Genomic DNA, 12,312 nt, shown 5'->3' with positions numbered 1-12,312 from the left:
ATACATACGTGCAGATGTCACGAGAAAATAAATTTTTAATCCATTTTACAAACCGCTTTACAAACCATTTTACAAACCACTCTATTCCAGAGTCCTTTATTCTGTTCGTACGTACAAATATCAGGTAACAAAATAGTCACAAGGGATTCGAGAACTGTCAAAATGTATATTTCCGTTGAAATTTGAAAGCCGAAATTTTTCGCGATTGCAACATTTTCTTTACGTCCTACAAAGAAGTAAAATGTTTCAAATTGTTTTATACTGTTGATATAACCATAGCTATATTGGTAGTGGAGAGCAGATATCAGTGGTGAAAGGAGTATTTGACTTTTTGTGCTTTCTCATCCACAGTTTTCCCATTGTGGAAGAAATATTCTTCCACAATAGTGACATCTACGTTGAATTTACCACAACTCTACTTTTATCTCGTACAAACCAATATAGGGACCCATTCGCCACATCTTGGTGGTGACAAATTATGGTCCACCGCCTTTTAGCCTGATCGCCACTTGTAGAGCTTTTTAGAATTTTTCAATGCCAGGGAACTGCAGAAATCCTCAATGACCTCGCTGGGATTCGAATTCTGGTCCTCCAGATTCGCATCCAGCGTGCTTCCAGTTTCACAAGGAAGGCATGCTGAAAGGAGGCAGAAAATATCATACAATGCACAAAATAATTTTTAATACGAAAGTGATCTTTGCTTCTCATTATACAATCAAGTTTCTTGAGATTTTCAAGTCATGTGATACCATGCATATTTCAGATTTTTTTTTAAATTTTTTTTTTTTCCCCAGCCCTAAGTGTCAATTTGCCTACAACGGTTATTAATTTCGTCTCGGCATTTCGCGTCGTTCACTATAAAACAGCGTTTCACTTTTTAAATTGTTACCACCAAATATTAAAGCTCTGCATTTTATTTAAAGAATTTAAATAATGAAGAATCTGCATGAATGTATGTATGTTTAATACATGCGTGAATGTATGTTTAATACATACAGACACACAGATTCTTCTTAATTTGATGTCTCTAGAAACGACAGTACCTAGAGACATCCAATTTTGAATAACGTAGTCCTCCACTCGAATATGGGCATCTGAAAGGCCAAATTTGGAAAAAATTGTTATCATCTATTTCATATTTTGTAAAACTTGAACGAATTTTTTCTTACAAACTCAACGATTTCAAAGCGATGGCAACACTGCACGAAAAAAAAAATTTTTTTTATTTCCAGCGCGCGAGAATGTGTATCGGAAATTCTAAGGATATGCTCTTTTTAAATATATTGTGACATTGCGTTTGAATTAAATTTTATGGTTTAAGTGTGAAGAACATGATATTTAATAAATAAAGGAAACACACAAAACGTTAAAACGCCCTTTTGGGGGTAGTATAAAATTTGAAAGCTTTCAGATTTGTTTTTCCTGGGTTTTCCCCTCTGTTTCTGTCTGTACCTATGCTCATACCGTTCGTTCTTGAGCTTTGACAGGCATCGCTGGACAAAAGTTGATGAGCTAAAGTTGAACAACTATCACTATTATCAATGAAACAACTATAAGAAATTAATGGAAAGCGTGAAACTTTGTCAGAGTATGCAATGGGAATGGAATTCAATGCTGAATATAGCTATACGTTTCGCCGAAAGATAAACGATGAAATTCGATGCTTCAAAGAATTGTCGGAATAGAAAAGACATCTGCAGATATTGATAATGCAGTTTTTAGACAGTGAAACATACATCTTTAAATATTATTTCTGAGAAAGATATTTGAATTTATAAAACGCGTTTTTGTTTTTGAAAAACAGGAAGGAAAAAAAAAAAAAAAAAAAAAAAAAAAAAATGGAAAACAAAAAAAAAAATATTATAATTTTTTATGCATTTAGTATTAGACCAATTTCAGAAAGTCCGGAAAAAATTTTTTCTGGGATTTTTTATTCTACAGCCTGTATGCTTTCGATTCATTTGAGTATCCTACAAAAATATGTTCTTCTGATTGAGGATCGAATTTCTCTTTACATGCTTTATTAAGTATAAAAAATTTCTGTTCGAATCTTTTCAAGTAAGATACACAGACAAAACTATGAATTCATACACAAATAATCATAGAATTCATAGACAAAACTATGAAATATTTTTTGCTTGATGCCAAAAAATAACTCATAATTTTGTCTTGTTTATTCCCAGGCTTCGCATCGGCCAACGATTAAGTATGTAGAGACATTAAGATTTTTTTGGAAGCAGGAGAAGTGAAAAATGATCAACGCCTTCGCCGGGAATCGAACTACGGACCTCTGGAATACGCGCCCAGCATACAGACAACTACACCACGAAGGCGGGAGAAATACCTTATATACTCCCTCTTTTAAATGACGACTGAGGTTTTAGGGGACCCAATCGCCAGATCCTGGTGTGGAGAATCATCTACCACCCTCCTTTTAGTTCGGGCGCCACTGTACAGACATTAGGTATTTTGGAGCAGAAGAGGTGAAAAATGAGCGATGCCCTCTAAGGGATTCGAACTACGGACCTCTGGAATACGCGCCTAGCGTGCAGACCACCACACCACGAAGGCATGCCAAGAAGGCGCGAGAAATACCTTATATACTTTCCCTTTTAAAGGGCGACTGGGATTTTTTTAGGGGATCCAATCGCCAAATCCTGGTGTTGAGAATCATCATCCACCACCCTTTTAGTTCGAGCGCCACTATAGAGTCATTAGGTATTTTGGAGCAGAAGAGAGGAAAAACGAGCAACGCCCTCACCGGGAATCGAACCGCGGACCGCTGGAATACGCGCCCAGCGAGCAGACCACCACACCACGAAGGCATGCAAAGAAGGCGGAAGAAATATCTTATAAGTATATAAACAGCACAATTCTAGGCTTCAGCGAACTACGAAGGTATCCTGGAAGGAATTACAAAATACCTTATAATAGCCAATATTTAAATGATTGAAAGCCAATATTTAAATTTAAATATAATTAATATTTATAAGCCAATATTTAAATGATTGAAAATGCAGTGTTTGATGAGAAATTCAATGGTGTGGCGGGTGTCCCTCAAAAACATCGCTAACGAAAATATCGCGAAGAAAACAACGTAAGGCGAAAATATCGTTGTACAAAACATCGTGAGAGAAAAGAAAGCAAGGAGAAAACGTCGCAATTTTTAAAAACTGTGGTACAAATCCTCGTCATCAAAAACAAAATGATTCAAAAACTTCGCAGTTTAAAAACATCTTCGTCGAAAATATCATGGTAAAAAATAAAGCACTTACAAAATCATCGCAGACACGCGTCTTCAGTTCATTATGGGGAATTCTCATATTCTCATAATGATTTGTGAGCGCAAGAAGAAATGAGGTATATTTTTATTTTTATGTTTCATATTTTAGAATTAATTAATAAAATTTTGCTGAAAATGTACGAAAGAAATTTAAGCATTTAAAACTGCAAATGAGTAGATAAATAGATACAGCAGTTAACAAAATTTCGAACTTAAATGCTAAACTAATAAAGGTCATTAAATAATAAACCTCTTTTATAAAGTTTTAGTGGTAATTTTTCATGAAAAAATGGTATAAAAAGATTAGAAAAAGAAAGACGAATTACTGCATAAAGTTACCTCTATTAAAATTATTAAAATTATTATTAAATTATAAAATAACAAGCGAACCCCGGCGGTCATACGAAATGACCGCTTTTCTAGATATTATAAATTGTAATTAAAATGATTTGTGCAAAGGTGTCTGCTAATTTAAACTGAATTACCCAGGGCAGGCGGCGAGGACACCCCTTTGCTTACTGCCCCACGGGGTTTCCCCCTTCTACTTGCTTAATTGCTTAAAGTAGCGTGCAATAAAGGAAACTACTGGCGGTCCATTTCCTTAAAAGCCACCGCTAGCTCAATCAATCAAGGTGATTTAAATAATGAAATGTTAATTCACATGTCAAATATCTCTTTGTACACAATATTTCTTGTGTAGATCTTTCCAACATTTTTAAGCTCTTGCAGAGGACCATCCATTATTTTGAATTTTACGTCCGTTCTTTCACGAACTCTTGAACAGGCAACATAAAGTTGACCGTGTCCAAATGCAGGCTCAGGTAAAAAAAATGCCAACAGGCTTAAGCGTCTGGTCCTGAGACTTATGGATGCTCATAGCAAAGGCAAGTTTTACAGGAAATAGTCTACGTCTCAATTGAAACGGCAACCCTGTGCCGTGGCAACTTCACCCCATTGGCTAGTACAGTTACGCAAGCAATCAATAAACTATCGGCAACAAACAGACACTTAAGCCGCATATATATATATATATATATATGGGGTGAAGTGACATTATCTCCTCCGAAAGGCTGGCTCCCGGGCTTAGCGAAGCACACCGTTGGATTCCGCAGGTCCTTGGCACGCCATTTTGACCATTCGCGTCTTCTTTGAACTTTAATTAGCTATTAATTAAAAACTAATGTTGCCCTATGTTTTGCCTACATTTTTCACTTTCTTTCCTGGGTTTTCCCTATTAGAGGGATTTAGCTACGTGCCAAATTCTTTTTTCTCGAATATCTACGGAACGGCGCCGAGTTGAAATTTGAGACGCGTATCCTCGGATTCCAAAAAATTCTCCGAATCCATCGATATCGTTTTTATTTTCGTTTAACTTTAATCGGCCGAGATATTAATTAAAAACTGTGGATATGTTAATTTCCGCGCGCATTTCCTCGAGTGGCAACAATAAACTATCGGCGACACACACTTTAGCCGCTGCTTTAGCTATAATGATGTTACTGCATAAGGTATTTCTTGCGCCTTCTTAACATGCCTTCGTAGTGTAGTGGTCAGCACGCTCGGCGCGTATTCGAGGGGCCCGTCACGGTGAAGGCCAACAGGCTTAAGCCAACATTTTTAATCTCTCCTGCTCCCCCCCCCAAAAAAAAATACTTAATGTCTCTACAACTGTTGTAAGTAGCATTAATTTTCTACTTATTTTTTGTTTTTGAATGCTAAAGTTTTCTTCTTAATTTTTCAGTAAAAATTAATTAGTTAATTCAGAATAAAACGTAAGTGCATCTTGCGCTCACAAGTCATGCGAATATGCATTTATGACATTTAAAGCCTGAAAAACGCATGTTTGTGATGCAATCGTCATGCGATGATTTGTAAGTATTTTATATTTTACCACGGTATTTTCGACGACGATATTTTTAAACTGCGAAGTTTTTTGAATCGCTTTATTTTCGACGACGATGTTTTGGAATTGCGATGTTTTCGCCTTGCATTGTTGTCTCCGCGACGTTTTCGTCTACGATGTTTTTGCAGCGATGTTTTCGCTTGAGACCATATGGCAAATTTTAGGAAATGAAACTGGATGTCTCTTTCCCATTGTTCCATTATTTGGGATTTTTTCATTTTGGCATCTGCTCTCAGAATTCGACAGTCATTGATGAAGAATAATAAACAGGTAATCTTGCACATCGTTTCCGTACCTAGGCGGGACTTCGCTTCCAGCGGTGCTCTTTATTTTCCATATGTGCGTTTTATTTTGTACTCGGTGTTATCGGATTACATCACTGCACTTTGTATTTATTCCGCTGATGTGTATGTGTTTTCTACTGTGATAAGTTATTTTTATTATTTCTAATCGCGTATTTATGGAAAGCGAGGGTGTCACCCCACTCAATGTTAGTGAAATGGAATCAACTGTTTGCCACCTCTTGCCAAGCCTATCGGATGTTGCTATGAATTATGCTGACTTGGATGTTATGGATAAAAATTGGAATGATTTACTACTAAAGGATACGTTCGACTATGACGACTTCGTTAGTGCTTTAAAAAATATGGAAAAAATCCAGGCTAATCGCCTCGAATGAAATGACGTACGCGAAGATTATTTCTTCAAAACATGTGGAATCAGCAAAACACAGCTTTTTTGGAATAGTTCAATCGAATATCGCAGTCTCCAAAGGACTGCTCGACATATTACAAGGTAAGTGTAATTCCTTCGGTGAACCCTACCCTAGTTTTAAATACAAAACTTTAAGTTATATTGAAAATGAAAATGTTATGAAAAATGCTAGTAATCATATTATTTGTAATATCGTAAAAGTTTCTGATGTAAATGTTACTAAAGTTATAAGGTTTTTTCTCCCGCCATTTTAGCGAGCCTTCGTGTTATAGTGGTCACCACACTCAGCGTGTAAAATTGAGAGGTCCACGGTTCGATTCCCGGCGAAGGCGCTGCTAATTTTTTATCTTGCCTGCTTCCAAAAATTCTTAATGTCTCTACAAAGTTACGGACGCTAAGCCGAAACGGCGGTTCCCCCCCCCAAAAAAAAAAATTGTTAAACGCTCACTAAAAGAATCTGTGGACAATGAAGGGTTCATTTTGCGGAAAAAGTCGGCCCGCCCGACCAAAATTGTCAAGCGCAATGTTGATATACCTACATATAACAGATTTGAAAACCTATCTGTTAACGATAATGTTACGGACAATAATGTCAATGTAATTAGTGTAAATAATGGTGTTGAAGTAACTGAGGTGATTGCACCTAACGTTAAGCCAATCATGGAAAACCCCTAATTAAATATTCTGACTTTTTAAAAAAATGCATGTTGATAGTAAAGAGTTAAAATTTTGCCGGCCGAGTGTCCGGGGAATTTTTAAAAAATTTTCGCGAAACCGTGGATGATCATCGTGCCATATCTAGATATCTTGACGAACAAGTTGATCATTATTTGATCACAGACAAATACGATAGACCCATAAGGTCGTAATCAGAGGACTGCTGATCGATTGCTCAGTTGAAGAAATTAAAGACGAGCTTGATAACCTTGGTTTCCATGTTTAAAAAGTTACACAGATGCACAGACTGAAAACCTCACTCATTCCGTTATTTCAATTGCAACTCGAGAATGTGCCAGGAAGTGATACAATCAATGAACTAAAGCATTTTATGTTGTTTTGTTTGGAAATATCCAAATATAAAGTGAGTGGAGGTGTTTTACAGTGTCACATCTGTCGACACTTCCACCATTCTGGTCAAAGCAAATTGAGTCTACGATGCGTTAAATGTGCCGTCTCGCACAGGACCGATAAATGTAAATCCAAAAGACTAGAACTAGTCAAGTGTTGTAACTGCGAAGAAACAGGCCACACGGTCAATTACAGAGGTTGTATCAAACTCCCCAAATTGATTAAATCAAACAACAAAAAATTTTATCAAATTTGAGGGGGGGGGAAATTCTGTTAAAAATGTACATCTCACAGGTTAAACTAGGCACTTCTTACGCAAATGTTCCTAAAATTGATCAAACAACTGTTCAGAAACCAGAATTGAATGGAACTGTTAAAAATATTAAGGAAAAATCTGACTACGGACTTAGTGCCTTCGCAGACATCTTTAAATTTGTTAAAGAAATAAGTGCTACTTTTGAAAACTGCTTTACTTCCAACATTTTACAAAAAAATATAGCTAAATTGCCTGAATTCAAAGCTACCGAGAATCCTATTGACAAATTGTTTATTTCATTTAACTTGTTACAAGAAGTTTTCATAGGTACTTCTACTAACAGTAATGAGTAGAATCTGTAAAGTTTTGAATATTGTAACATGGAACGCAAACAGATTAAATAGTACAACAGATGAACTAAGGGATTATGTAAATGAGTACAGCTCTGATATGTTATTCCTAAACGAGCATAAACTTAGCCCAGATGACTTTATTTATGATAATAATTATAATGTTATAAGGTATTTCTCTCGCCTTCTTAACGTTCCTTTGTGGTGTAGTGGTTCTGCACGCTGGGCCGGTATTCCAGAGGTCCGTGGTTCGATTCCCGGTGAAGGCGTTGTTAAATTTTCATCTCTCCGGCATCCAAAAAATATCCTAATGTCTCTACAATGTCTGCTGGTTTAACAGAGTTACTCTACCAAACATACCAAGTGGTGGCACAGCACTCCTTATTAAACGCTGCATTCCTCATTACCCAGTTACCTTACCACAGCTTTCAGCCGTTTAGGCCTCAGCTATTGCACTCACAACAAACACTTCCACAACATACACATTTATCTCCCCCTATATTCCACCACGACGTGACCTTTTACGGGTCACAGAGGACTTACAGAAATTACTTACAATTGGAACACATGTAATTTTAGGTGGAGAACTAAATGCACAACACCGCGCATGGAACTGATTAAATTCTAACAGCATAGGCACCGTAATCTACAATTTAGCCAATTCAATGGCAGGATTACGAATTGCAGCTCCAAAAACCCCAACATGGTATACTGCTGGTTCCACAGGAATCATAGATTTCTTCCTTCTCAGAAACACCAGTGTTCCACTGAATGTTTTTGCGTTAGATGAACTCTCATCCGATCATAACTCAGTTCGGATACTCCTGGATATCAATAGTTATACCACGACAAAAAAGCCTTCTACTGACTGGCGTAAATACGTCAAAGCTCTAAACAACATTCAATACACACTTCCAACAATACAGTCAGGAAATGACATTGACAGTTTAGTAAAGAGCTTTGCGGAACAAATTCAAGCTGCATATAGCGGGGCAAAAAAAAGAAATTAAAGCCAGAAACAAAAGTCGCACTAAGGATATAACTAAACTCATTAAATAAGGAAATGCAGCTCGGAGAAAATTATAACGCACCAGAAATCCTGTAGACAAAACTACATTTAACCAATTATGTAACGCAGTCAAATCTCAGCCTAATGTACAAGCACAATTCGACTGGTCCAGATACCTTACATTACTTTCCACGGATAGCAATTCGCTGTAGAAAGCTCTCAAAAGATATAAGAAATGCTACAACAACATTCCGCCCCTTAAAATCCCAATAGGATCCATTACACTGAAACTGAAAAAGCAGAACTTGACAACATCTGGAATATTAGTTTCAACTTCATAACATACATGACACAACAATAAAAAGTATGATCACTAGCTTTCAGAATAATTACTCTCCCAATCCGCGTACTGACAACATACCCCCAGTCATGCCCTCGAAAGTCCTTGAATACATTCAATGACTCAAGAAGAAGAAAGCTCCCAGGCACGACAAGATCTCAAACCATATGATTCAAAAATTCCCAAAACAGACTGTGTTCGTCTTCATCAAAATCATTAACGTGATCCTAAAATTCTAATATTTCCCTCAAGGCTGGAAGCTTGCTACAATAATCCCGATGTTAAAGCCTGGAAAACCACCAAACAAACCAGATTATTACAGGAACACCCATCAGCCTTCTGCCATGATTAAGCGAAATTACCGCAGCAGTCATTCTTCAAAGAGTGAACAAGCATCTGGAAGATAATAATATCCTCATCCCTTTCCAGTTTGGATTCCGAAAGAATCAAGGCACAACAAACCAACTGTACAGAGTTGTTGAAATGATTACTGAAGGAATAAAAAACAAGAAGATCACAGGTAGAATTTTTTTAGGCATTTCCAAGGCTTCCGATCGCGTATGGCTAGAAGCCCTTCTCTACAAAATACACAATCTGGGTTTCCCAGATTACATCACAAACATAATTAAATCCTACCGGACCGGTAGACACTTCGTCGTTCATGTTTTCGGTTCGCATTCTACACAACGTCCCATATTAGCAGGCGTAGCCCAGAGGTCCTTCCTGGCAACCATAGTTTTTAATATTTATATGAACGACATTCCTACAATACCCAACATGACACTGGCAATGAACGCAGATGGAGCAGCGATCCTGACGCAATGTGCATTTGTTGGACCAGTCGTACAACGGTTGCAAGATCCCATAAACATACTTGAGATTTGGCCGCAAAAATGAAACATCTTTGTTAATGTAGACAAGACACATGCCATCTTGCTTACCAAGAAAAAGAAAATTAACAAAAACTTGCATTTCTATGGAGCATCTATCCCTGGGCTAAGAAAGTCCCTTATCTCGGGGATATCCTCAGCAATTCTCTCACATGGACCCCACACATAACATCTCTCTTACAGAAATTTCAAGCTCGTAAAGCAACACTCTTCCCTTTATTGCTCAAAACAACGTTCTATTTATAGACAACATGTTGCTCATTTACAAATCCGTATTGCGTTCCATGCTCTGTTGTGCCTGCGCAGTATGGGCATATTCTTGCAAATCGGCTAGAAAGAGGTTCCAAGCAGCCCCAAATTGTATATTAAGTTAAATTTCAAACTCACCCTGGTTTATTCGTAATAACCATATCCATTTTGAGCTCAAAATGGACCAGCTTAAAACTATACACTCTACACCGCGAAGATGACATCCGTCCTAGTTCGATGCCGTACGGAATTGAACTTCATTTTTGCGGAAATCAGTTACATTGGCATACAAGGCCTGTTGTTCAGTACAGATTATTTTCTTTTGTTATAAGATATTTTGAATAGCACAGTATTACACATGAACATTCTTATAACATAAATCAATACTACATATAAGTGAAATTATATTGTATGTATACACATATATGCATTTGGCAGTGCATTAAATTAGTACTTAATTTGGTGTATAAATAAGTCAAATGTGCTACATTTAATGTGCTACATGACAATCCATGTGGGAGAAAGATTTTTACACTACAGAAATATATAAGTTACATTATGCAACATTGTTATTGGTATTTCACGTGTTAGATTGGCATATTTACTATATTGGAATGAATACTTATATTACGAAAGTTAGATAACTGTATGTAGCAATGTATTACACCGGATGAGTACAAATATTTGTATATGTCAAGAAGTTGATTTGAAGGAATAAAGATTTTTATAACAAAAGAGTTAAAAAAAACTATATATAAAAAAAGACAAATAAAAAATATATAAAACAATTAAATACTTATATTGCAAGCTCTGAAACAGTAATTTAGCTATTTGGAGAATGACTGCGATGAGAGCTGTTCCAGATTACTGCGTTTTTGCAGGGCAGTAGGTAGTGATAGTATGTCGTTTCGATAGAGCAACATTGTTATTTTGAATATTATTCCACCACGCTGTGCGAAACATGGATGCTGGCTTTTTTAGATGGAACTTCGCCGTCAAGCGGCATTCAAAGTAATAGTGGTCAGGACTGCCCACTTTCCTACAGTCGCAGATGTCTGTGTTGGATAGACCAAACCTATGCAGATAGGCTTTGTACGTCCATGTCCTGTTAGGACATGCCAGAAAATGCTGCCAGCCTTGCTCTGCAGATCCATGTATATACTTGGGAGCATTGCATGTGTACGTCGACCCGTTGTAGCATCATTCCAGCGGGTTTTCCACTGTCTTATAAGACATTTGCATGTGGAATGCTTTAGCAGCGAGATTGGAAGTGTTGTTGGACGCTCATGTAAGGATGCACTATTGGCAGCTTCTTTAGCCACAACGTCTGCACTTTCATTCCTAGTATTCCTACGTGCGCTGGCACCCAACAGAGTACAGGAGGAAAAGGTATAGGGATAATAAAGAGAGTTCTCTGTATTTTGTTAACCAGAGGGCTCCTGCCGTGCATGCTTGAAAGTGCTTGGAGGCTTGAGGCGGAGTCCGTATAAATATGAGCATGATTAAGACCATTCCTACGACTGTGGCTGATTGCTGCGTGTAAAGCTATGAGTTCTTACTGAAACACTAAATTACTTTCGTTCAGTCTTCGTTTTCAGAACATAATGCTGCCTTTCTACAATTCGCAGAATTCACATCCTGTGCCAGCCTCTGTCTTAGATTCATCAGTGTATAATGAATGATCATTTTGCGCCAGAGAATCTGAGTTTATATGGATGGTGTTCATTAGGTCAAATTGTAATGGGTGACAAACAAAACGAGATTTGTATTTTCCATAGTCTGTGAGGATTATGCTCTGTCCACACAGTGATGTATTTTTTATTAAGCCTTGTAGTTTTTATCACTTCGGCTTCCCTCTCGACTACATCACCAAGAGAGGGAAGACCCGCAGTGACTTGTAGAGTAGTGTTGGAGAAGTCCGATAAGCGCGACAGATCAGCAGAAGTTGACTTCTTTGTAATGGAAAGCAAAGTTTTTCTCACGGTAGAAGTGAGGTTCTGGCCCCAGATGGAAGCTCCGTACAAAATAATGCGTTCTGAAATTGTATTACACCAAGATTTCAGGAGATTTGCCGGTATGCTCCATTTCATACCTGCAGTACATTCATACTGTTAGTGAGATTGCCAATGCACTACCTGAGAATTTTAAGATGAGGAGTCTATGAAAGTTTGTTACCAAAGAAGGGACCTAGGTATGTCATTTCTGAGACTGTTTTTAATAAATGTCCATGTTGCTTTAGATAGGTTCTTC

The sequence above is a fragment of the Stegodyphus dumicola genome, chromosome 9 (assembly GCF_044657685.1).
Source record: "Stegodyphus dumicola isolate Sdum_Otavi_A_Nest chromosome 9, ASM4465768v1".
NCBI lineage: Eukaryota > Metazoa > Arthropoda > Arachnida > Araneae > Eresidae > Stegodyphus > Stegodyphus dumicola.
The sequence above is the reverse complement of the archived record's forward strand: the minus strand, read 5'-3'. Positions refer to the sequence as shown.